General features: G+C 40.8%; 1 protein-coding gene across 5 annotated transcripts in view; it reads left to right on the forward strand.

Moving 5' to 3' along the window:
• The window catches only part of LOC106567559 (double C2-like domain-containing protein beta), a 365,846-nt gene that overhangs the window by 31,337 nt on the left and 310,589 nt on the right, over positions 1 to 23,920 (forward strand). The window lies entirely within an intron of this gene.

Genomic DNA, 23,920 nt, shown 5'->3' on the forward strand with positions numbered 1-23,920 from the left:
TCTCGGGGCTTGATTTGGAGGCCCAGTGGTCATCAGCAGGGCTGGCCGGATCTGGATGGGCGTCTCACCACAGTCTTGTTAATAATGCACAGGAGCCTGATTGAGGGACAAAGGCTCTTGTCTTGCTGATTGCCCCCTATAGCAGGAAGCTCGCGTCTGTTGTGACTTCATGAAGTTTCTCTGCCCTCACACACTGGTTTCATTAGCTGTGTGGCTTTTTATGTGATTATCATAGCAGTGTGGATGAATCACTGCGGTGCTTATTGGTTGGGAAGTAGGACCAATGGTAGTTTATCCCCACATTCATATTTTGGGTTATGGAAATGTTCCTGTAATGCTGATAAAAGGGCGATAAGAGTGTTTACGATGAAGGGTTGTTTCGAGGGATGTGCCAGCGCTGTAGTATCGGCATGGAGCATTCTAGACCTCTCAGGGTACGTCATGTTTTCATCCAGGGATCTTTTAATCTGAATTTATATTTTATGTTATCAGGTGTGTAACATTAAATCGTTCTCATTAGGGAGTATGGGTTTCTTCCTCAGAAATGCTAATGATGAATGTGCTGCTATGAGTCATTTATCCCCAGTATAATGCTAATAAGATATCACTATCTACTTAGCATAAAAGCAGGATTTCCCAAAGTGGTTAAACATTTGCATTCAATTCCAGTAGCTTTTCAACAGCCCCGTAGAGAGTGATACAGTATGACTGACATCCAGATCAGTCTCTGGCGTATGCCCTCCCGTATATCAAAGGTGTTCTCCTGTTTAATCCTGTCATTCTCTCCACCTACATATATCAATCATGGATCCAGATCTTGATACCTGGCCATAGACAAAATGGATGTGCATTATTTCAGCTTTTATATTGGTCATTCAAGCCAAACACCTTTTTGTGAAGCACAGTAACAGTCAATGGACCATATTCACTCACTATACTATAGGATTATTTTAACTGGCCTCTCTCAAGGACGAGTTTGTTTCATGTGTGGGGAATAATTAAACATCTGAAGCACTTAATATTAACATAATATTATTACCTCCATATTATGTAGGCCTGTATCCAGATTATTCAAGTAATTTTCCACTTTCCCCTCATGGAAAGCCATATCCCAGTAGTGCCCCCGAAAAGCTGCTTAGATGGAGCCTCTAAATTGATGACCCAGAATTATTATTACCGTACAGCACATAACTTCTTGGTTTCAGGTAGGCCGTCTGTTTGTTCAAGTTTATTTTCCTCCTGATGTATGGATCACTAGGCAGTCTGGACTGTAACAGGGGAGGTGGAGGTAAAAGGAGGACGGGGTGAGTTTTAGCGGAGAAATCACATGAGCTCATGAATAATTCCATGGCTGTGCAGGATTGAGGATTGAGAGAGGGCACTGTACCATAAAGACGTTTATGTAAAAATGTGCAAATGTTTTTGAACCACACACTGTGCGTCGAAAGGCAGTCTTCATTTTTCATTTCCCTCCGCTGTGAATCTGCTCCAGCAGATAGAGTCACTGTCTGAAAGGCAGTGTTTGACAGGGCACCTTATCGGCCTTCCTCAGATGATGGAGGTGCTTACTCAAAATGGCTGTCTTCAGTCGGATTTGGGCTCGGGCTGACATGCCTCTGTGGAGGCGCCCCTCCTGAGTTTAGTTTACCCCAGTTCTATTTTCTCAACTCTTCTCACTCTTACTCTCTCTCTTCCCCTCTCTCTCTCTATCTCATATGCTTACTTTATGTCACAGTGTTGAGATACTCTGTGATAGCTGTGAGCAGTGCTTATCTCTAAGGGACAGGTCAAAAGCTTATCGGTTTTTAGGCTCATCTCATGCTCACTCGGTCGAACTCACCACTGTATGTGTGTTCTTTCTGGAAAATTATCCTTAAAATGATCATTGCCTTGCTGTTTCTGGTTGATAACATGCTTATTGATGAGATCATTTGTGACCGACTACTTTTATTCAGTCTTATGTACCAAAATTCGATTTAAATACAAAAAATTAACATTGGATAAAAGCAGAGACAAAATGGTATATCATACACTACATTTGAGGAGCAATGGGAAGGTAATTCTGCTTTGAAAGTTGATAAACTTTGAATGTTTTGGTACCAACTGGATAGCCCTTCTTTATCTACACCCATTCAGCATCGTTCACACCCTCTTAAGCTTTAGCCCGACCCATCTCTTTAAAGGTTTCCGAGCATTCTGTACTAACAACAGCAGTCAAGCACCCAAGCTAACTTGCTAGCTACTTCCAGACACAAAGAATGGCTTACTGAACATTACTCGCCCTAGTAGAGCTGGTTAGGCTGTTTTTATGTTATCCAGAGCGTTGGTGACTGCAACTGTACTGTCAGATTGTCCGTTTTGTAAATTCAGAGCATTTCACTCTCAGAGCGTTCAGTGCGAACACTGGCCTATGAGTAGGGTTGATCTGAGCGTTCTGACCTCACAACGGCAGTCAAGCACCCAAGCTAACATTGGCTAGCTACTTCCAGACAGAAATGTGAGAACACCCCACTCTGACCATTTTACTCGCCCTAGAAGAGCTGGTTAGGCTGTTTTCATGTTATCCAGAGCGTTGGAGACTGTAACTGTGCTGCTGGCAACAATTTAATTATGCTTTTTTGCCGACGTTTACTGACACCGGCAATATTCAACGGGTGTTGAGCGTTCGTAAATTCATCAGTTATTCTGCGCTCTGGCACACTCAGACTAGAGTGCTCTGAAATCGGAGTAGATGGCCAGACTGAATTTATGAATGCATCCGCAATGGTTACTTGCATAGTCTTTTGTTAAGACATGTAGCTAGCTAGCTAAAGAATGAACCATAATCCCAACTCATTACGTTACTACCCTGCATGAATCTGCAGGTAACTAACAAACCAGGTTCAATGTTAGCTAGCTAACATTAGGCTATAACTAGGCAAGCAAATGGCGCTGAGATACAAATAAGATCATACACGTAACGTTAGCTAGCGAGTATCTATATCCACAGTAAAAGGAGTCGTATATCGACATAACCTGAAAGGACGCTCAGCAAGGAAGAAGCCACTGCTCTAAAACTGCCATAAAAAAAGCCAGACTACGGTTTGCAACTGCACATGGGGACAAAGATCGTACTTTTTGGAGTTATGTCCTGCGGTCTAATGAAACAAAAATAGAACTGTTTGGCTATAATGACCATTGTTATGTTTGGAGGAAAAAGGGTGGGACTTGCAAGCTGAAGAACACCATTCCAACCGTGAAGCACGGGGGTGGCAGCATCATGTTGTGGGTGTGCTTTGCTGCAGGAGGGACTGGTGCACTTCACAAAATAGATGGCATCATGAGGTTGGAAGATTTTGTGGATATATTGAAGCAACATCTCAAGACATCAGTCAGGAAGTTAAAGCTTGGTCGCAAATGGGTCTTCCAAATGGACAGTGACCCCAAGCATACTTCCAAAGTTGTGGCAAAATGGCTTAAGGACAACTAAGTCAAGGTATTGGAGTGGCCATCACAAAGCCCTGACCTCAATCCTATAGAAAATGTGTGGGCAGAAATGAAAAAGCGTGTGTGAGCAAGGAGGCCTACAAACCTGACTGTTAAACCAGCTCTGTCAGGAGTAATGGGCCAAAATTCACCCAACTTATTGTGGAAGGATACCCAAAACGTTTGACCGAAATTAAACAATTTAAAGGCAATGCTACCAAATACTAATTGAGTGTATGTAAGCTTCTGACCCTCTGGGAATGTGATGAAAGAAATAAAAGCTGAAATAAATCATTCTCTCTACTATTATTCTGACATTTCACATTCTTAAAATAAAGTGGTGATCCTAACTGACCTAAGACAGGGGATTTTTACGCTGATTAAATGTCAGGAATTGTGAAAAACTGAGGTTAAATGTATTTGGCTAAGGTGTATGTAAACTTTCGACTTCAACTGTGTGTGTGTGTGTGTGTATTAGTTGTATTGTTTCCTTTCACGATATAACAATGACATTTAACACTAAACAATAACTTGACAGACATTACAGTTTTCGTTCTTCACCCACAACCAACCCCAGAACAACTATTACAACAACAAAAAATGGAAAACTAAACAAACAAACAAAAGACCCTACCCCTACCAGTCATCTATGTAAACTCAGCAAAAAAAGAAACATCCTCTCACTGTTAACTGCATTTAATTTCAGCAAATTTAACATGTGTAAATATTTGTATGAACATAACAAGATGCAACTACTGAGACACAAACTGATCAAGTTCCACAGACATGGAATAATGTATCCCTGAACAAGGGGGGGGAGGGGGGGTCAAAATCAAACGTAACAGTGAGTACCTGGTGTGGCCACCAGTTGCATTAAGTACTGTAGTGCATCTACTCCTCATGGACTGCACCAGATTTGCCAGTTCTTGCTGTGAGATGTTACCCCACTCTCACCAAGGTACCTACAAGTTCCCGGACATTTCTGGGGGGAATAGCCCTAGCCCTCACCCTCCGATCCAACAGGTCCCAGACGTGCTCAATGGGATTGAGATCCGGGCTCTTTGCTGGCCATGGCAGAACACTGACATTCCTGTCTTGCAGGAAATCACGCACAGAACGAGCAGTATGGCTGGTGGCATTGTCATGCAGGAGGGTCATGTCAGGATGAGCCTGCAGGAAGGGTACCACATGAGGGAGGAGGATGTCTTCCCTGTAATGCACAGCGTTGAGATTGCCTGCAATGACAACAAGCTCAGTCCGATGATGCTGACAGACCGCCCCAGACCATGACAGACCCTCCACCTCCAAATCGATCCTGCTCCAGAGTACAGGCCTCGGTGTAGCCTGTATTCCTTCGACGATAAATGCAAATCTGACCATCACCGCTGGTGAGACAAACCGCGACTCGTCAGTGAAGAGCACTCTTTTCCAGTCCTGTCTGGTCCAGCGACGGTGGGTTTGTGCCCGTAGGCGACGTTGTTGCCGGTGATGTCTGGTGAGGACCTGCCTTATAACAGGCCTACAGGCCTCAGTCCAGCCTCTCTCAGCCTATTGCAGACAGTCTGAGCACTGATGGAGGGATTGTGCTTTCCTGGTGGTACTCAGGCAGTTGTTGTTGCCATCCTGTACCTGTCCCGCAGGTGTGATGTTCGGATGTACCATCCTGTGCTGTTGATGTTACACGTGGTCTGCCACGATCAGCTGTCTGCCCTGTCTCCCTGTAGCGCTGTCTTAGGCGTCTCACAGTACGGACATTGCAATTTATTGCCCTGGCCACATCTGCAGTCCTCATGCCTCCTTGCAGCATGCCTGAGGCACGTTCACGCAGATGAGCAGGGTTCCTGGGCATCTTTCTTTTGGTGTTTTTCAGAGTCAGTAGAAAGGCCTCTTTAGTGTCCTAGGTTTTCATAACTGTGACATTAATTGCCTACCGTCTGTAAGCTGTTAGTGTCTTAACTACCGTTCCACAGGTGCATGTTCATCAATTGTTTATGGTTCATTGAACAAGCATGGGAATCAGTGTTAAGCCCCTTTACAATGGAGATCTGTGTAGTTATTTGGATTTTTACGAATGATCTTTGAAAGACAGGGTCCTGAAAAGGGCCGTTTCTTTTTTTGCTGAGTTTATATCTGTAGTCTTTTTTTGCTGAGTTTATATCTGTAGTCTATCAGGCCATTACATAAAGTTTTTTATTTCAATCTCTGAGAGAAAATGTCCCCAGATGTCAGAAATGCTATTGAATAGAGCACGTGATGCCGAAGGAGCTGAGCAGACGTTGACAAACCGAGCTCATCAAAGTTATTCCATTATTACCTAAATAACAACGTTGAAACAATATTCTAACATCTGCTGATAAATTGTCAAGTACTTACCTTCCCAAAGAGCCATGGACTTCCGCCCGAGAGGCAAGAAGGACGACCAAAACGTAATTGATTCCCAAGATAACGATAACGCTACAACTAGCAAGATTAGCATTAGCCCTCATAACTCAGACGACAGTTCCAGACTGTTGCTCTCGGCCTCTTGCGAGCCTGCCGACATGCTGGCTACTCTCTACCGTGAAATACAGGATGGTAACAAAGGTCTTTCTCTGAAAATTGACAAGAAATCAGCTGAACTCCATTCTTCCATTGACGACCTGAAATCCTCCATGAATGATCTCCTTTTGAGAACGACTGAGGCTGAGTTGCGCATTAGCACAGATGAAGATACCATCACTCGACATGACCAGGTTCTGATACAACTGCAGAAGGACAATGCCTACCTCAAAAACAAAGTAGACCAAATGGAGAACCAGAGCAGACGTAGTAATATCCGTGTGGTGGGATTGAAAGAGGACAGCGAGGGCCGTGTCCCGATCCGTTTCTTCACTCAATGGATTCCGGATGTCCTAGGTATAAACAAACTTCACCAAGCCGTTGGAAATCGAACGCGCCCACAGAACATCAGCGCCGAAACCCCGGCCAGATGAGCCCCCACGGGCCGTCCTGATCAGGTTCCTCTGTTTCCAGGACAGAGAGAAGATACTGCAACTCGCAAGAGCCAAAGGGGACATCCCCATCGATGGCAAGAGGGTCAGCCTTTTCCCGGATATGAGCGCGGATCTCGCCAGACGTCGCAAGCAGTTCAGACCTGCCGCCAAAGCACTGAAGGAGAAGAACATCACCCGCTACCTCATCCAACCTGCGCGGATGAAAGTTCAGTACAAAGGCCGAAGCCATCTCTTCAACACACCGGAAGAAGTGATCACTTTTCTCAAAGAACTGAACCGCGTCTGAACCAGGATGGTCTCTCTGGGGGATAAGATGCAGTTTGTTTGTTTTCTCTTATCCGGGCTGTCCTGGGACTGAACTGCTGATATCTTCTTGGAATTTGGATCCGTTTCCCCCGCTATCCGGTCACTATAATTGATTTGTACATTTTCAACTAACCGTTTATTTTCCTGGGGTGAGTTCTATTAAATTTACATGAGAGTATATATTTTGGTTTAGTCAATATCCACTGGGCGACGCAAATTAGTGGGCTTAGGCCCACTGCCCCCCCCCATTTTATGTTTCTCCTCTACTGAAAAGAGACTCAAGCAGCCCTTACTGTGGGCAGTAAATATTCAGCCATAAATGTCTATTCACAACGTTTGTTTTTAACAGAGAGCTCACAGGTTTTAGTTTACGCCAAGGTTTAGCTAGTAACAGCAAGATGGAAAGCGAGCAACAACGTATCTCTACAAGTGTATTCATCTTGGATTGTTGTTTTAGTCTGACAATCGGGGTGGGTGGGGTTTCTGTTTTTTTTTTTTCTTCTATGTTTATTGTTGTTTCCTTCCTAAAGAGACACATAGGTCACTTCTGTGTTCAAACTAAAGTTGAAACATTTCCTGACTATTTACATATGAGAGATTTCCATTCGGTTACGTATTTGAAACCCAACCTATGCTTAATCCACTAAAATATGTCACATTCAACGTAAAAGGTCTTAACTTCTCTAGGGCCGGCGGGACGAAATCGTCCCACCTACGTAATAGCCAGTGGAATCCTGTGGTGCGTTATTCAAATACCTTAGAAATGCTATTACTTCAATTTCTCAAACATATGACTATTTTACACCATTTTAAAGATAAGACTCTCGTTAATCTAACCACACTGTCCGATTTCAAAAAGGCTTTACAACGAAAGCAAAACATTAGATTTTGTCAGCAGAGTACCCAGCCAGAAATAATCAGACAGCCATTTTTCAAGCTAGCATATAATGTCACAAAAACCCAGAAGACAGCTAAATGCAGCACTAACCTTTGATGATCTTCATCAGATGACACACCTAGGACATTATGTTATACAATACATGCATGTTTTGTTCAATCAAGTTCATATTTATATCAAAAACCAGCTTTTTACATTAGCATGTGACGTTCAGAACTAGCATACCCCCCGCAAACTTCCGGTGAATTTACTAAATTACTCACGATAAACGTTCACAAAAAGCATAACAATTATTTTAAGAATTATAGATACAGAACTCCTCTATGCACTCGATATGTCCGATTTTAAAATAGCTTTTCGGTGAAAGCACATTTTGCAATATTCTCAGTAGATAGCCCGGCATCACAGGGCTAGCTATTTAGACACCCAGCACATTTAGCACTCACCAAAGTCAGATTTACTATAAGAAAAATGTTATTACCTCTGGTGTTCTTCGTCAGAATGCACTCCCAGGACTTCTACTTCAATAACAAATGTTGGTTTGGTCCCAAATAATCCATAGTTATATCCAAATAGCGGCGTTTTGTTCGTGCGTTCAAGACACTATCCGAAAGGGTAAACAAGGGTTACGAGCATGGCGCATTTCGTGACAAAAAATGTCTAAATATTCCATTACCGTACTTCGAAGCATGTCAACCGCTGTTTAAAATCCATTTTTATGCCATTTTTCTCGTAAAAAAGCGATAATATTCCGACCGGGAATCTGCATTTAGGTAAACAGACGAAAGAAAATAAAGCATGGGGTCGACTCGGGCACGCGCCTAAGCCCATAGTACTCTGATCGGCCACTTGCCAAAAGCGATAATGTTTCAGCCAGAGGCTGCCTCGATATCGTTCAGGTTTTTCCCGGGCTCTGAGAGCCTATGGCAGCCGTAGGAAGTGTCACGTTAGAGCAAAGATCCTCAGTCTTCAATTAAAAAGAGCCCAGATGAACAACAACTTGTCAGACAGGCCACTTCCCATATAGAATCCTCTCAGGTTTTTGCCTGCCATATGAGTTCTGTTATACTCACAGACACCATTCAAACAGTTTTAGAAACTTTAGGGTGTTTTCTATCCAAAGCCAATAATTATATGCATATTCTAGTTACTGGGCAGGAGTAGTAACCAGATTAAATCGGGTACGTTTTTTTTATCCGGCCGTGTCAATACTGCCCCCTACCCCCAACAGGTTAACAGCCCAATTTTAAAAGGAAAAGAGTCTATACATACCTTAAGAAATTAAAGGCAGACATTGTGTTTTTACAAGAAACATCTTACAGCCAGTGAACACAAGAAATTGAAGAGGGAATGGGTAGGACAAGTTTTTGCGTCCTCTTTTAACTCCAAAGCAAGAGGGACTGCAATTTTCATAAGTAGACACATCCCCTTCTCCGTCAACAACACCATCTCTGATCCCTCGGGGAGGTTTGTTTTGGTGCAGGGGCATGTGTTTTCGGCGTCTTGGACCCTATTGAATATTTATGCTCCTAACTTCGATGACCATATGTTTATTCAGAATGTCTTCCTTCTTGTTGCTCAAGCACCACCAGGATGGCTACTGGTTGGAGGAGATGTTAATTTTTGTTTAGATACAGTTCTTGATAGGTCCTCTGATAAACCTCACTTCTTACCAAAGCCGGCAAGCTCACCATGTCATTCATGAAAGATCTCAATTTACTAGACATCTGGAGACAGTTGCACCCACAGGATAGGGACTACTCTTTTTATTCACACCCACACAAGACACATACACGCATAGATAACTTTTTACTATCGACCCAACTCTTTCATAGAGTGTTTGATATCGAGTATCTCCCCTGATTGCTTAGTGACCATTCTCCTCTGGTATTATCAATCAACATTCCTACCAAGGTAAATGGAGCATATAGATGGAGACTAAATTCTACACTCCTGAAGCAACCTGAACTTTGATGAATGCACAAAAAGCAGATCAATATTTTTACTTTGACAAACAAACCCTCCGCTCCTGACAGTTTCATTCTTTGGGACACATTTGAAAGCCTGAGGGGACAGATCATTTCCTATACTAAAGGGTTGAAGAGAAAACACGGTGCAGAACTGAATGCCCTTGAATCTGAAATCTCTGAGCTAGAGAACACCTACCAAAAAGGCCCGACTAAAGATCTATACAGGCTTTTGGTAAATAAAAAAACTGAAATATAATATTCTGAACACATCAAGCTGAGAGGACCATCACTAAATCAAAACAGCGTTATTACATGCTTGGAGAGAAAGCTCACAAATTATTGCCATGGCAACTGAAAGCAGAGGAAAGTAAGACGACGATTAATGCTATAGAAACTCTTACTAATGAGATCTTTCGACCCTACTAAAATGAATGATACTTTTAAGAAATACTATGAAGACCTCTACACTTCCCAATCAAGTGATGATCTATCAGAGATCGACTCCTTTCTCTCCTCTCTCAACCTCCGATGCCTGTCAGAGGAAGACCGAGAGTGCCTGAGTGAACACTTCTCAGTTCCTGAACTGTTGGAGGCCATTAAATCCTTACCTTCTAATAAATCTCCTGGGGAGGATGGCTTCCCTCCAGAGTTCTATAAAGAATTTAGGGAGCTGTTGGTCCCCTACCTTATGGAGAGTCTTTCTCTCAAGCAGTGATTACTGTAATCCACAAGAAAGGGAAAAACCCGCCAAAGTGCACCTCCTATAGACCAATCTCTCTCCTTAGCATCTTGGTGACCAGTTTACAATCTGTGTTATCTAAGAGACTGGAGTCATGCCTTCCCCTGTTGGTCAACCCAGATCAGACTGGCTTCATAATTAATAGATTGTCCTCCAATAATCTCAGCAGGTTCTTTGATATAATTCACCTTGCTAACAATAACAAAATACCTAGTGTCGCAGTCTCCCTCGAAGCTGAAAAGGCCTTTGATAGGGTTGAATGGCCATAACTCTTTCGCGTCTTGGAAAAGTTTGGTTTAGGTACCGTGTTTGTAAATTTGATAAAATCACTCTACAAATCTCCTAAAGGATTGTTTGTAAATTTGATAAAATCACTCTACAAATCTCCTAGGATTGCTGCCAATGGGATTACTTCCTCCTCTTTCCCCCTCTATAGGGGGAACAGACAAGGTTCCCCAATTAGTCCCCACCTCTTTGCCCTCGCCATCGAACTGATGGCTGAGGCTATTAGAACGTGCCCTGACACACATTGCTTTGAGGTGGGCCCCCATACCCATAAGGTCGTCCACAAAGAGTGATAGCTTATCTTATTTCTAACAAACCCAGAACACTCCCTCTCTCACTTGCAGATCCTACTACAGTGTTATAGTTCTTTCTCTGGATATAAGGTACATTTTGATAAAAGCGAAATATTGCCTTTGTCTATCTTTGACCACCATAGCATCAAGCACAAGTTTCCTTTTAGATGTCGCCTATAGGCTTCACATATTTGGGCATAATGGTGGATCCTAACCTGAACAACCTCTATAAACTCAATCTTATATAATGTTTCACACGTAATGTATAGTATGTAGCTTACGGCAGGTGACCGTATGATCCAATGTCTCATTATTATTTTTTGTTTTTTTACGCTCGTCTGTTACTTTCACTTTGTCCTTTTGTTCTCTAATATCTTTTCACTTTTGTTTTGAATGTTCTTAATTGGAAAATGCAAAAATAAAATATATATATAGAAAAGAAAAGCTATTGAATGTGCAGTGGTTCTTCCTTTAAAAGTTGCTTCGTACTGCAGCACAGCTTGCTGACTGCCATGGAATTCTAAGAGTCAGCCGTTGTTGCCATTAATGCTAGTTAGTGCTAGTTTGACCACCAGAGGGCGTTTGACTGTTTTTAATATTGGCTGTACTAGAGAAATGTAAAACCTTTTTTGTAAGAACATAGTATATGGGATTGATTTTAAGAAATCTAGCTTCATTAATTTGATTAATATTATGTTTATATTCCAAGAAAAAACTAAAATTATACATCTGACAGACAGCGCCTGATTCAGTAAAACTAAACAAGCATTATTGTGGATGGAGGCCGATGTTATAGGAAGAGCCATGTATAGTTGAGGGAAAGGTGTGAAATATCTGGGCAACTACAGTACCTTTTTAGTTAGTGAGAAGAAAGTAGGAGAATAAGAAAGAGAGAGAGTTTTGTTAACATGGGGGGGAAACGGTAACTGGCTTCCAAAAGTTGGTGCTGTACAACGTGACCAGGCTGGAGTAGACTACTAAGTGACTGTGAGTGAAGAGCAAAATAGTCCTAACAATTCCACCCCCTAATTGTAGGCTAACCAATACCCAAACGGAGATTTACTGAAAATAAAAATCTCATTGATTTATCAATATCAGTCCCCATGCTTGTCTCAGAGCAGTGCGAAACGGTGTTGAAATAGTTGACCACACGTGGGTAGGCTATTGCTTGAAATCCTATTATAACAATTGGATGACTTTGGGTGTTCCAGTAAGCAACAATTTGTTTCCTTCATTAGGCTACTTTATTCTTAAAATAACTCCAGCACAGAGAATAGAAAGGAGCCTTAAATAATTAAAACAATAAAGCGGTTGAATTCAAATGCATTTGACTGTTTATTATTGGCCATCAACCAAAAACACAGCATCTACCGTGTTATTTCATTTCCAGCGAGACTATTCAAGTCATCGACTGACTCACTGATGGCTAAACATGATAATTGATCGGCAAAGGCAATCTGGAATCTGCTGGCATCACTGCACAACATCAACATCGCTCTAATCACAGTCAGAAGACAGTTGAAGAAACTTGAGTGGACTTCTTTTTTTTCAGAACATTAACCATGTGTGTTCTCTTGTTTTGAACTGTTCTGTAGCCCAATGACCCAATGATTTGTCTGAGAAACAAATAACTTTGCGTGCTGAAAAACCAGTTTGGATTTAAGTATAACTTTTGTATGACTGACGCCTTTAGTGAGAGGTCTTATACTTTAATGTTTAATCATTTGTGCCCTCTGAATTCATATTCATTATATAAAGAGGCCCATGTGCACCTTCATCAGATGAACCGCAACGTCGGCTAAAGCGTTTTAATTCATGAATGCATTTGAAAGTTTTTAATATTGTGATTGTGAAGAGCAAAATCCGAACATTTCCAAAACAAAACCTGATTGATTTATCAAGACCAATCCCCATGCTATGTCATTCAGTGATATTTATTCCCATAGTAATTCGCTATGGATCCATTAATATATTTAAAGTCCCTAAACTTGGCAAGAGTCTATTGTCCTGCTGTCCTGTTGAAATAAACATCTGCATTTTGAAAGAGTATATTTTAAATTATTTTATTAACGAAAGCATAAAGATGTTGATAAAGAAATACTGTACAGTATATGCTTTACCTGACATTTTGCAGTTGCATGATGTTTGTAGTTAGAAATGTATAACTTTAGAGTACCTAATTTTTTTTTTAATTCACACCTCTCCCGAGCTATCCTTTTGTAACGGTTGAAGAGTCTATTGTCCTGCTAATAGTCCATGGAAACGTTGTTTGCAATCATAAGTTTTAGGCCTGCAATAGGTTAGATTAATCCATGCCTTCTGGGAATGTTTAAATGTCCAGAGGTTATGGGTGGAGTTAGAATTTTGGCTGTCAGAAGTATTCAAATCAACCAAAGTCGGCCTTTAAATGCTTTATTATCCAAATGTTTAAAGTGTGAGTGGGCGATGGAGAGAATGCATTTAACTGTTTTAAATATTAGGGCTTTGAAGAGGAAAGGAAAATTGCGTGTCAATTCATAAATCATGTGCCATGGAATCGGTACATCGAAAATCTCTTCCTAACTATTTTGCAATCTATATGGCACAGCTGTCATTTTTTTGGTCCTTAAATGAAACTGATATATATTTTTATTTATCACAATTTTCTTACCCAATTTTAGTCTTTAATACAAGACAAGTTCCTTACTTTTTCCCCTTCCACTTGATAAAGGTTCCAATTGATAAAGTTATTTCCAATTTCTGCCCTCCGAATTCATATTCATTATAAAAGTCATTCTTACTCATTTGTAAATAAAGCCAGTTTGTTTAGAATTATTTATTTCTGTATTTAGAGGGAGAGAAACCAAAACCCCACCGTGCCTATTTTTTGAAAATCGTCAGTCCACATGTCAAGTGAAATTCCCCCATTTGTATTTACCCAAGTTCTCTCTTAACTCCAGGACCACCGACAGTTTATTTTGTTGTTGCCTGATGCAGGACTCTAGTGCCAGAAAAGAGAGATTCTCAGACTGAAAACGCCTCCATTAATTGCCACAGTTTAGACTACCGATAGATCAGCATTCTAACTCCCCCTTGTGATAGTGTGGTGCAATGACAGAAGGCCACCATCTACCACTAACGGTCACGGCATAAGCACGCAACTTTAAAGGAAAAACCACTGTACCATTCATTTTATAAATCAATCTTTCTGTTTCTGCAAGGGCTATGTACCATTCCTTATATGAGGAGGGTCCTTCTGCCTCCAGTTTCTCAATATGACTTTTTTGGCTGTGGTTAGAACTTTTAGCCAGTTTAAACATGAGCTTCTCAGTCAATCAATATCCTTAGTGATATTCAGTAATAGCAAAGCAGGATTTGTGGTACCCAGAATATCCCCAATCTTTTTCATTAGCCTCTGCCAAAAGATACCCAAGCTTAGACAGTTATAGAGCATATGGATCATATCACCTGTACAGGACTGACATCTCCAGCATAGGTTGGATTCTATCAAACCTATTCTCTTCCGCCTCAGTGGAGTCCAATAATTCCTATTGAACAATTTAAATTGAATCCGCTTGGACCGGGCATCTCTTATAGGCATCTCTTCTTTTGTACTATTTTGTTCCATTCCTCCTGTCTAAATGTTACCTCAAGGTCTTTTTCCCATACGGTCTTTAGGCCCTTATAAGTTCCATTAAATCCACCAATAAGGTGGCTATATATAAGCCCTGCGGTATGTGGTAATTTGCTGAGGATTTCTATCTTAACACTTCAGAATGTACAGGGAAATGTTTTTTTTTTTAAAACATCTCCAGAAGTATTGTTTCTGTAAATTATACTTGGACCTTAGTTCTTCAAAAGAGGTAAATGTGTTTTCTTGATATAGACACCCAATGTTCTTTATCCCCTTTATATACCAATATTTCCAGAAAACCACATGTCCTCCTATTTTCAATTTAATGAAGCAGAGCTTGTCAAGAAACGTGACGATTTCGCTCTCTTTTGAATCTGACTCCATATATTTTTAGTATGGGACATTATTGGATTCTGCAGTCCCACTTTCTGTTGACTCAAATAAACTGATGCTCCAAATGGGGCATTAAGATCTTCCATATCCACCCAAATTGGCCTATTAGAGTTCTCAATAAAGAGAGGGCCTATTTGAAGGCTTCTTGATATAATTACATGTTAGGGAGCTTTAATCCTCCCTTCTCGGTCTTTGCCTGTAATCTCGCTAGTTTCATCCTGGCCTTTTACCGGCCCAAATAAACTGAGTAATCATTTTGTCTATGGATTTAAAAGTACAGACAGGTATGGACAGTGGTAACATGCTAATGATGTAATTCAGTTTTGGAGTTATGACCCTCTTTGTAACCTGCATCCTACTCCATAATGAGATTTGTAGTTTATCCCAGTTCTTAAACTGGAGTTGAATTTTGTTCAATAGTGGGTCAAGATTTTCAAAAATAATTCCCAGGAACTTCAAGTTTTTAGGGACCTATTGAAACCTCCAGTTGAGGAAGTCATTTTTTAGACAATGTTTTGATAGGGGCATTACCTCAGATTTGGTCCAATGTACTTTATACCCCCATATCTCTGAAAATGCATTTACTAGGTCCAGTCAAGGCGATATGAAGAGTTGGGGGTCTGACATTAAAAGTAATGTTATCTGAAAAAAGCAGTAGATTATTATCTGTAACTCCCATACTAACCCCTTTTGATTGACTGATGCATCCTAATGGCTTTGGCTAATGGTTCTAGTGCTATAATAAATAGGAGAGCTGAGAGACAGTGACCTTGTTTCGTGACTCGCCCTACTGTAAATGGAGATGATCGTAATCCGTTAGTGACTACTATAGATTTGGTGTTGTGGTATACAAGTATAATAATATTCTGGAAGCCCTATCCAAATCCAATCTATTTAGAGTGTAAAGCAGGTAGTCCCAGCCCACCCTATCAAAGGCTTTCTCTGTGTCTAGGGATAAGGCCACTGAAGTATCCAAATCTTTTGCCTTCCAGATGACATGCAATAGGGGTCTAAGATTATCAGATGAAGTTCTGCCTTTCACTCTTCTCACCTTCATAGCCAGAAGTTTTGAAAACAATTTTCAATCACAATTTATCAAATAAATTGGACGGTAGCTCTCACACTCATGGGATTCATTTTCCTTTTTGGGGATTAGGGTGATTACGGCATCACTCAAAGAAGATGGGAGCACACCTGTGTCAATCAATATGTTAAATGTGTTCAATATCTCTGGGTTAAGCTGCTCTGAGATGCTTTTATAGAAATCACTGGGTATGCCATTCAAGCTTGGAGTTTTACCACTGGATGCTTGTCTTATAGTATCGGTCAATTCCTCAAGTAATGGGGCGGTCGAGCCAATTACGGTCTTCCTTTGTTAGGTTAGGAAGGTTCCAACTCTTAAAGAATTCCTCTGCTTTCTGCATATCTAAAGAACCCTGTGAAGTATAAAGTTCCTGATATAAGTCTCAAAATATATTGTTTATTTCTTTATGATTGATAATCAGCTTGCTTGTCTTAATTCTAATTCCAGATATTTGCAGAGTAGTTTCTCTAGATTTCATTTGACTGGCCAACAGTTTCCCTGCCTTTTCAACTGTTTCGTACCATCTCTGCTTCAACCTGTACAGGGAATATTCCGCTTTTTTACTGAATAAAGTATTCAGCTCATATTTGGTTTTCGTCAGATTTGCCAGCGTTTTGAGCCCTGTTTCAAGTTGATACATTTTTTGTTTATATAATTTCTTAATAGTAGCTGATCGTTGTATCGATTACTCTGCATATGTAAGCTTTAAAAGCTTCCCAAACATGTACAGTATCTGTTTCACACTTTCATGTTTGTTTCGAAGAATATCGTAATGTGTGTTTTAAGGAATTCACAAAACATCTTGTCCTGTAAGAGGCTGGTGTTCATTCGCCAAAATTTCGATTTGAATTTGCTGGTTGATAAGCTGAATCAGGTTGGTTACAACTGAGGTTGGAGCGAACACCTGCAGGAGGATAGCTCTCCGGGGACAGGGTTGGAGAGCCCTGATCTAGGCAATGCCAAAGTGTTTATCAGTGCCATCTAGCAATGTTGCTGTTATGAATTCCAAGCCGGTGACTGTTATCAGCACCTCACAACCCTGAGCTGCACACTCCACTCCCCATCCCCCACGACCAGAGCTTGAGTGTCTAGGGGGTACCATACACCTGCCTCTCAAACTCTCCCTGACTTGTGTGACCTGTGATCTGATGGTTTGCTAGGGATGTTACTAGGGGGCCGGACTTCTGCCCGTCCTCTTGTCTATACAGGTCACACAATACTTGCAATCTCCCTCGAGCAGTGGCAGAGAGCTTCATCTCTGTCTCTGCCCATCAACAACTGGACTCGTGTCTCTGGACGTATGGGATGGAGTGTGTGCCCAAAGTGAGTTGTGTGACATGTTCTGTATATATTGTTCTTAATACTTAGTTGTTGCATTATGTATGCTGCCTCTGTATAGCTTGTAACCTGTAAACATGTTCAAAAGTTTATTATGTGAGCTTACTCAAATGCTTTAATTAACTGGTATAGGCCTACTATTTATTTATTTATTTTATCTCAGACTTTCATAGCCTACTGGACTCATAGAGAGCTACTCTCTCAAGTTATCTTGTTGGGGTGAGTGGCTCTTTGAATTTACAATGGCTAGCCCCAAGTAGTTTTTTTTCTTCTTGTGCTTTATGCTACTTGCCCCATGACTCCTGCGTGCTTTGTTGACTGTAAACTTGCTTGTTTCTCCCACCGTGGGACAGACAATGTTTGTTCCCACATTTGCGACTCTGACTGTATTACTCACACGGACTCTAAGCCTCCCATCCTATTCTAACCACCTCTTGCCAGCTTTGTATTCATGTCACAGCAATTTCATCAGGGACAATATAATCTTGTTACCATCTGATGCACATAAAATGTCATACAAAAATCAACACTGCAGAGCTCTCCCTGTCCTCTGCCGTTCCCTGATTGTATTATGGCTGATGATGATATCTGGAAATGTGCATGTACACCCTGGCACATCTACTGTTGGTAGCCCCAATTCTGACTTGTGCTCTGATTTCTGCTTTACTGATTTCTGCTCTCGTAAAAGCCTGGGTTTTCTGCACGTTAACACTGGAAGCTTATTACCTAAAATTGATAAATTGAAAGTGTGGGTTCACAGCTCCAATCCAGATGTGTTGGTCATTACTGAGATGTGGTTAAGAAAGAGTGGTTGGAACACTGATGTTAACCTTTCTGGTTATAACATTTTTCTGCAAGACAGATCTTCCAAAGGTGGTGGAGTGTCAATCTTTACCAAGGAACACCTTCACTTCAGTGCTCTGTTGTCTCTACCATGTCCATCCCCAAACAATTTGATTTGCTGTTTTAAGCATTAAGCTTTCAAATAGCTCTTTGTTGACTCTTACTGAGTGTTATCGTCCACCATCAGCACCGGCCTGTACCCTACCTGCCCTAAGTTCTCGCCTGGCCCCTAACACCAAGTCTGAATTTGTCCTGCTAGGTGACCTAAACTGGAACATGCTTAAACCACCTGACCAAGTCCTAAAGAAATGGGACTCCCTAAATCTTTCTCAGATTATTACCAATCCCACAAGGTATGACTCCAAACACCCAGAAAAGGCTACTCTCCTCAATGTTATCCTCACAAATAATCCTTATAGGTACCAGTCTGGTGTTTTCTGTAATGACCTTAGTGATCACTGTTTTACAGCCTGTGTTCGTAATGGCTGCTCAGTGAAACGACCTGTCCTGATTTGTCATAGACGCTTGCTAAAAAACTTTAATGAGTAAGCATTCCTTCATGACCCGGCCTCTGTAAATTGGTATAGAATCAGCTTGATCCCCTCTGTCAAAGACGCTTGGGCCTTATTTTTTTTATATTTTCAGTGGTATTGTTAACAACCGTGCCCCCATGAAGAAAATGTAAAGGGAAAAACAGGTTTAGCCCCTGGTTCGACCGTGATCTTGCAGAGTTATTCCACCTCAAGAATTGCATTTGACGAAAGACTTGGCACACACATACTCAGGTTAACTGGCTCTCGTTCAGGCAAATGAGAAATAAGTGCACTCAGACTATCCGGAAGGCTAAAGTTAGTTACTTTAAGGAACCGTTCGTTCTCTCTCTGGGTCTAACCCCAAGAAGTTCTGGGAAATGGTTAAAGACCTGGAAAATAAACCCTCCTCACAGCTGCCCATGTCCCTTAACTTCTATGGGCTAGTTGGGGCTTTAGCGTCCCACTCTATTCAACAGCCAGTGGAATCGCGTGGCGCGAAATACAAATACCTCAATAATGCAATAATTACACTATTTCAAACATATGACTATTTTACACCATTTTAAAGATAAGACTCTCGTTAATCTAACCACATTGTCCGATTTCAAAAAGGCTTTACAGCGAAAGCAAAACATTAGATTATGTTAGGAGAGTACATAGACACAAATAACCACACAGCCATTTTTCAAGCAAGAATATATTTCACAAAAACCCAAAACACAGCTAAATGCAGCACTAACCTTTGATCTTCATCAGATGACACTCCTAGGACATTATGTTTTACAATGCATGCATGTTTTGTTCAATCAAGTTCATATTTATATAAAAAAACAGCTTTTTACATTGGCGTGTGATGTTCTGAAATTGTATTCCCACCGAAAACTTCCGGTGAATTTACTAAATTACTCATGATAAACGTTGACAAAATACATAACAATTATTTTAAGAATTATACATACAGATGTCCTTTATGCAATCACTATGTCAGATTTTAAAATAGCTTTTCGGCGAAAGCACATTTTGCAATATTCTGAGTACATAGCTCAGCCATCACGGCTAGCTAATTTGACACCCGCCAAGTTCGGGGCAACCTAAACTCAGAATTACTATTAGAAAAATTGGATTGCCTTTGCTGTTCTTCGTCAGAATGCACTCCCAGGACTGCTACTTCCACAACAAATGTTGTTTTTGTTCCAAGTCATCCATAGTTATGTGCAAATACCCCTGTTTTGTTCATGCGTTCAGGTCACTATCCAAACGGTAATGTGCGAGTGCATTTCTAGACAAAAAATTTCAAAATGTTCCTTTACCGTACTTAGAAGCATGTCAAACGCTGTTTAAAATCAATTTTTATGGTATTTTTCTCGTAAAATAGCGATAATATTCCAACCGGACAATGCTGTATTCATTCAAAAAGGAAGAGAAAAAATGGCGAGGTCTCGTGAATGCGCATCTCCAGTCTCTTAGCCACCAGGCAGTCCACTGACAAACTGTGCTCCTGTACTCTGCCCGGAGACAGGAGACGCGTCAATCTGCTTTCTGAACGCTTTAGAGTGTCAATGGAAGCCTTAGAAAGTGCTACATAACCCCACGGGCACTGTAGTTTCGATAGAGAAGCAAAGGGAGAACTACAAAATCGCAGACAGGCCACTTCCTGCATGGAATTTTCTCAGGTTTTTGCCTGCCATATGAGTTCTGTTATACTCACAGACACCATTCAAACAGTTTTAGAAACTTTATGCATAGTAATAATATGCATATTCTCGTTTCTGGGAAAGAGTAGTAACCAGTTTAAATCGGGTACGTTTTTTATCCGGCCGTGAAAATACTACCCCCTAGCCCAGAAAGGTTAAAATTGATTGTGGTTGTTACTGACATCGAGCGTATGGCTGAGCTCTTTAACCTCTCTGGGACATGTGGGACGCTAGCGTCACACCCGCGGGACACACTATTCAACAGCCAGTGAAATAGCAGGGCGGCAAATTCAAAACAACAAAAATCTCATAATTCAAATTTCTCAAACATACAACTATTATATCCCATTTTAAAGATACGCTTCTCGTTAATCCAACCACATTGTCCGATTTCAAAAAGGCTTTACGGCGAAAGCATAACATTAGATTATGTTAGGGCAGCGCCTAAACAAGAAAAACCACACAGCCATTTTCCAAGCAAGGAGAGGCGTCACAAAAACCAGAAATACAGCTAAAATGAATCACTAACCTTTGATCTTCATCAGATGACACTCCCAGGACTCAATGTTACACAATACATGTATGTTTTGTTCGATGAAGTTCATATTTATATCCATAAACCAGCTTGACTGTATCAACCCAATCCAATTTGTGGGAGGTGCTTCAGGAAGCATGGTGTGAAATCTCTTCAGATTACCTCAACAAATATGCAACTAGAATGCCAAAGGTCTGCAAGGCTGTAATTTCTGCAAATTGAGGATTCTTTGACAAAAGCAAAGTTTGAAGGACAATTATTATTTCAATTAAAATCATTATTTATAACCTTGTCAACATCTTGACTATATTTCGTATTCATTTTGCAACTCATTTCATGTATGTTTTCATGGAAAACAAGGACATTTCTAAGTAACCCCAAACTTTTGAACGGTAGTGTATAAAACCCCCGTCCCCGCAGGAGGCCTTTTGCCTTTTGGTAGGCCGTCATTGTAAATAAGAATTTGTTCTTAACTGACTTGCCTTTTTAAATAAAGGTTCAATATAATTAAAATAAAATTACAATTTTACAGACCTTTATTGCTGTTATTACTGCTCTTGTGATATCTTATGTACAGTATATGCATTGCCTTTCATTTCCTTCTACAGAACCACTACCATTCCACCACCTTTCCCACTTTTCATCCCCATTTTCATCTTCCTCCGTGTGTTTGAATAAAGGTATTGTGTGTTAACTCTTGGGCTATTTTATTCCCCTCTAACTGGGGGCGGTGTCAGTGAGTCACAAACCAGTAAAATACGTAGAGCCTGGTCGCTCTCTTTCAGTTGCCATGTCCATTTTATAGATACCGTAAAACTTTAATTAATAGCCTGGTTGTCTATTTCCTTAATGCACACAGCTTTTGATCATTTGCATAGTGAATTGTTTAATTCCAGCATTCACATCCAACATTGAACCTCGTAAACAATTCATGGTAGTTCATGGTAACCTCACAAACAATTCATTAAGACCCGGCGTTTATTCAAAACAGCCATTTAATTGCTGGAATGTGTGCCATTTCCTGGCTATTAAAAGGGAGAGACTGCTACAGTTGAAGTCGGAAGTTTACATGCACTTAGATTAGAGTCATTTAAACTCGTTTTTCAACCACTCCACAAATTTCTTATTAACAAACTATAGTTTTGGCAAGTCGGTTAGGACATCTACTTTGTACATGACACAAGTAATTTTTCCAACAATTGTTTAGACATATTATTTCACTTAAAATTCACTCTATCACAATTCCAGTGGGTCAGAAGCTTACATACACTAAGTTGACTGTGCCTTTAAACAGTTTGGAAAATTCCAGAAAATGGTGTCATGGGCTTAGAAGCTTCTGATAGGCTAATTGACACCATTTGAGTCAATTGGAGGTGTACCTGTGGATGTATTTCAAGGCTTACCTTCAAACTTTGCTTGACATCATGGGAAAATCCAAAGAAATCAGCCAAGACCTCCGCAAAAAAATTGTAGACCTCCACAAGTCTGGTTCATCCTGGCTAAGGTGTAAACTTCTGACTTCAACTGTATTTGAGACTGCGTTTTTAATTTAAGTTGTACAGTAGTTAAGAATTTGGGGATAAATTATAATGTTGATTTATCACTACAAGCAGCTAAATGTAATACACAGAGTGCATAACAATGCCCCCTAGACGTTTGAGTGGCAGGGTAAGCAGTGTTACCTGGTTACCTAGCATAATACCAACATTACCACTCTCTGAGAATGACATTGAGATGCGCAGCTGGACAGCATCTCATTGCTAGCATCTGATGCTATCTGTTGCTAGCACACCAGTATAATGATCACTGTGACACCGCCTGGAGGCTTTTACCGTCTCTGCGCCTCATTCTCTCTGTCTGCTTTTCCCATGTGATGTTTTTATTAAAGGAGAAGAATGGAGACAACGCCAACACTGGCCAGATATGACTAATTAGACTGATGCTATCGCAACATCCTGTGCTAGCATGGCCAGAGGCTAGCAAGCAGTGATGTCTGGTCTTACTCTGAGGGTTCGTTCTCATTCACTCCAAGCACATTCATGAACATGATTTTTAAAATTCTAATACAAGATGGTGTTTTTGTAGTGGGAGTGTTTGAGTCTAAATTCAAGGACTTACAGAGCTTTCGTAGCTTTATTATTGGAGAAGTAGGCCTAATGGGTTGTCAAAGATTGGCTAATTAATGCAGAAATGACACAGTATTTCACACATCTCATGTACATTTTTTTTTATATGTGGACGATAAAATGATTTTTCCCTCTCTAATGTAACTGCTTTTTAGTTGCCTCATATGATTGTGGTTTTGAAATTCTGGGCAGATACGATGACTGAAGCTTTCTGAAAAGTGTGCCTGTAGGACAGTCGGTGAAGCTGGTCGGTCGCTGACTGGCTTCTCTCTGAGCTCTTCTTATCTCAGGCCTGTGAAGTCTCCAGATACATCTCGGGATCTCTGCTTGTGTGTGTATCCCTCCATTTGGACATGTGAACCCACAAGCTGAGCTGGGCTAACAAAGTACCTCCTATCTGATCAACCCATGCCCTCTCTCCCAGGACATCCTGGTTTTTATCATGTCTTTTCAGCACTGATCCTATCGCCACGTATTAATCTCCCCTTACAGGGCCACCCTACTCACCCGCCCGCCTCCATCCTCACATCTGATCCCCTCGCCTCCAAAGACAGCAGACTCACACCTGGTGATGGAAGAAGTCCAAGCACACTGAGATTGTGTGACGTCATGCAAAGTAACTTTTTGGGGAGATTAAGATTGTGTAAAGAATTCACTCAATTTAAAAATATACTGCTCAAAAAAATAAAGGGAACACTTAAACAACACATCCTAGATCTGAATGAAAGAAATAATCTTATTAAATACTTTTTTCTTTACATAGTTGAATGTGCTGACAACAAAATCACACACAAATAATCAATGGAAATCCA

This window comes from Salmo salar, chromosome ssa13 (assembly GCF_905237065.1).
Source record: "Salmo salar chromosome ssa13, Ssal_v3.1, whole genome shotgun sequence".
Classification (NCBI taxonomy): domain Eukaryota; kingdom Metazoa; phylum Chordata; class Actinopteri; order Salmoniformes; family Salmonidae; genus Salmo; species Salmo salar.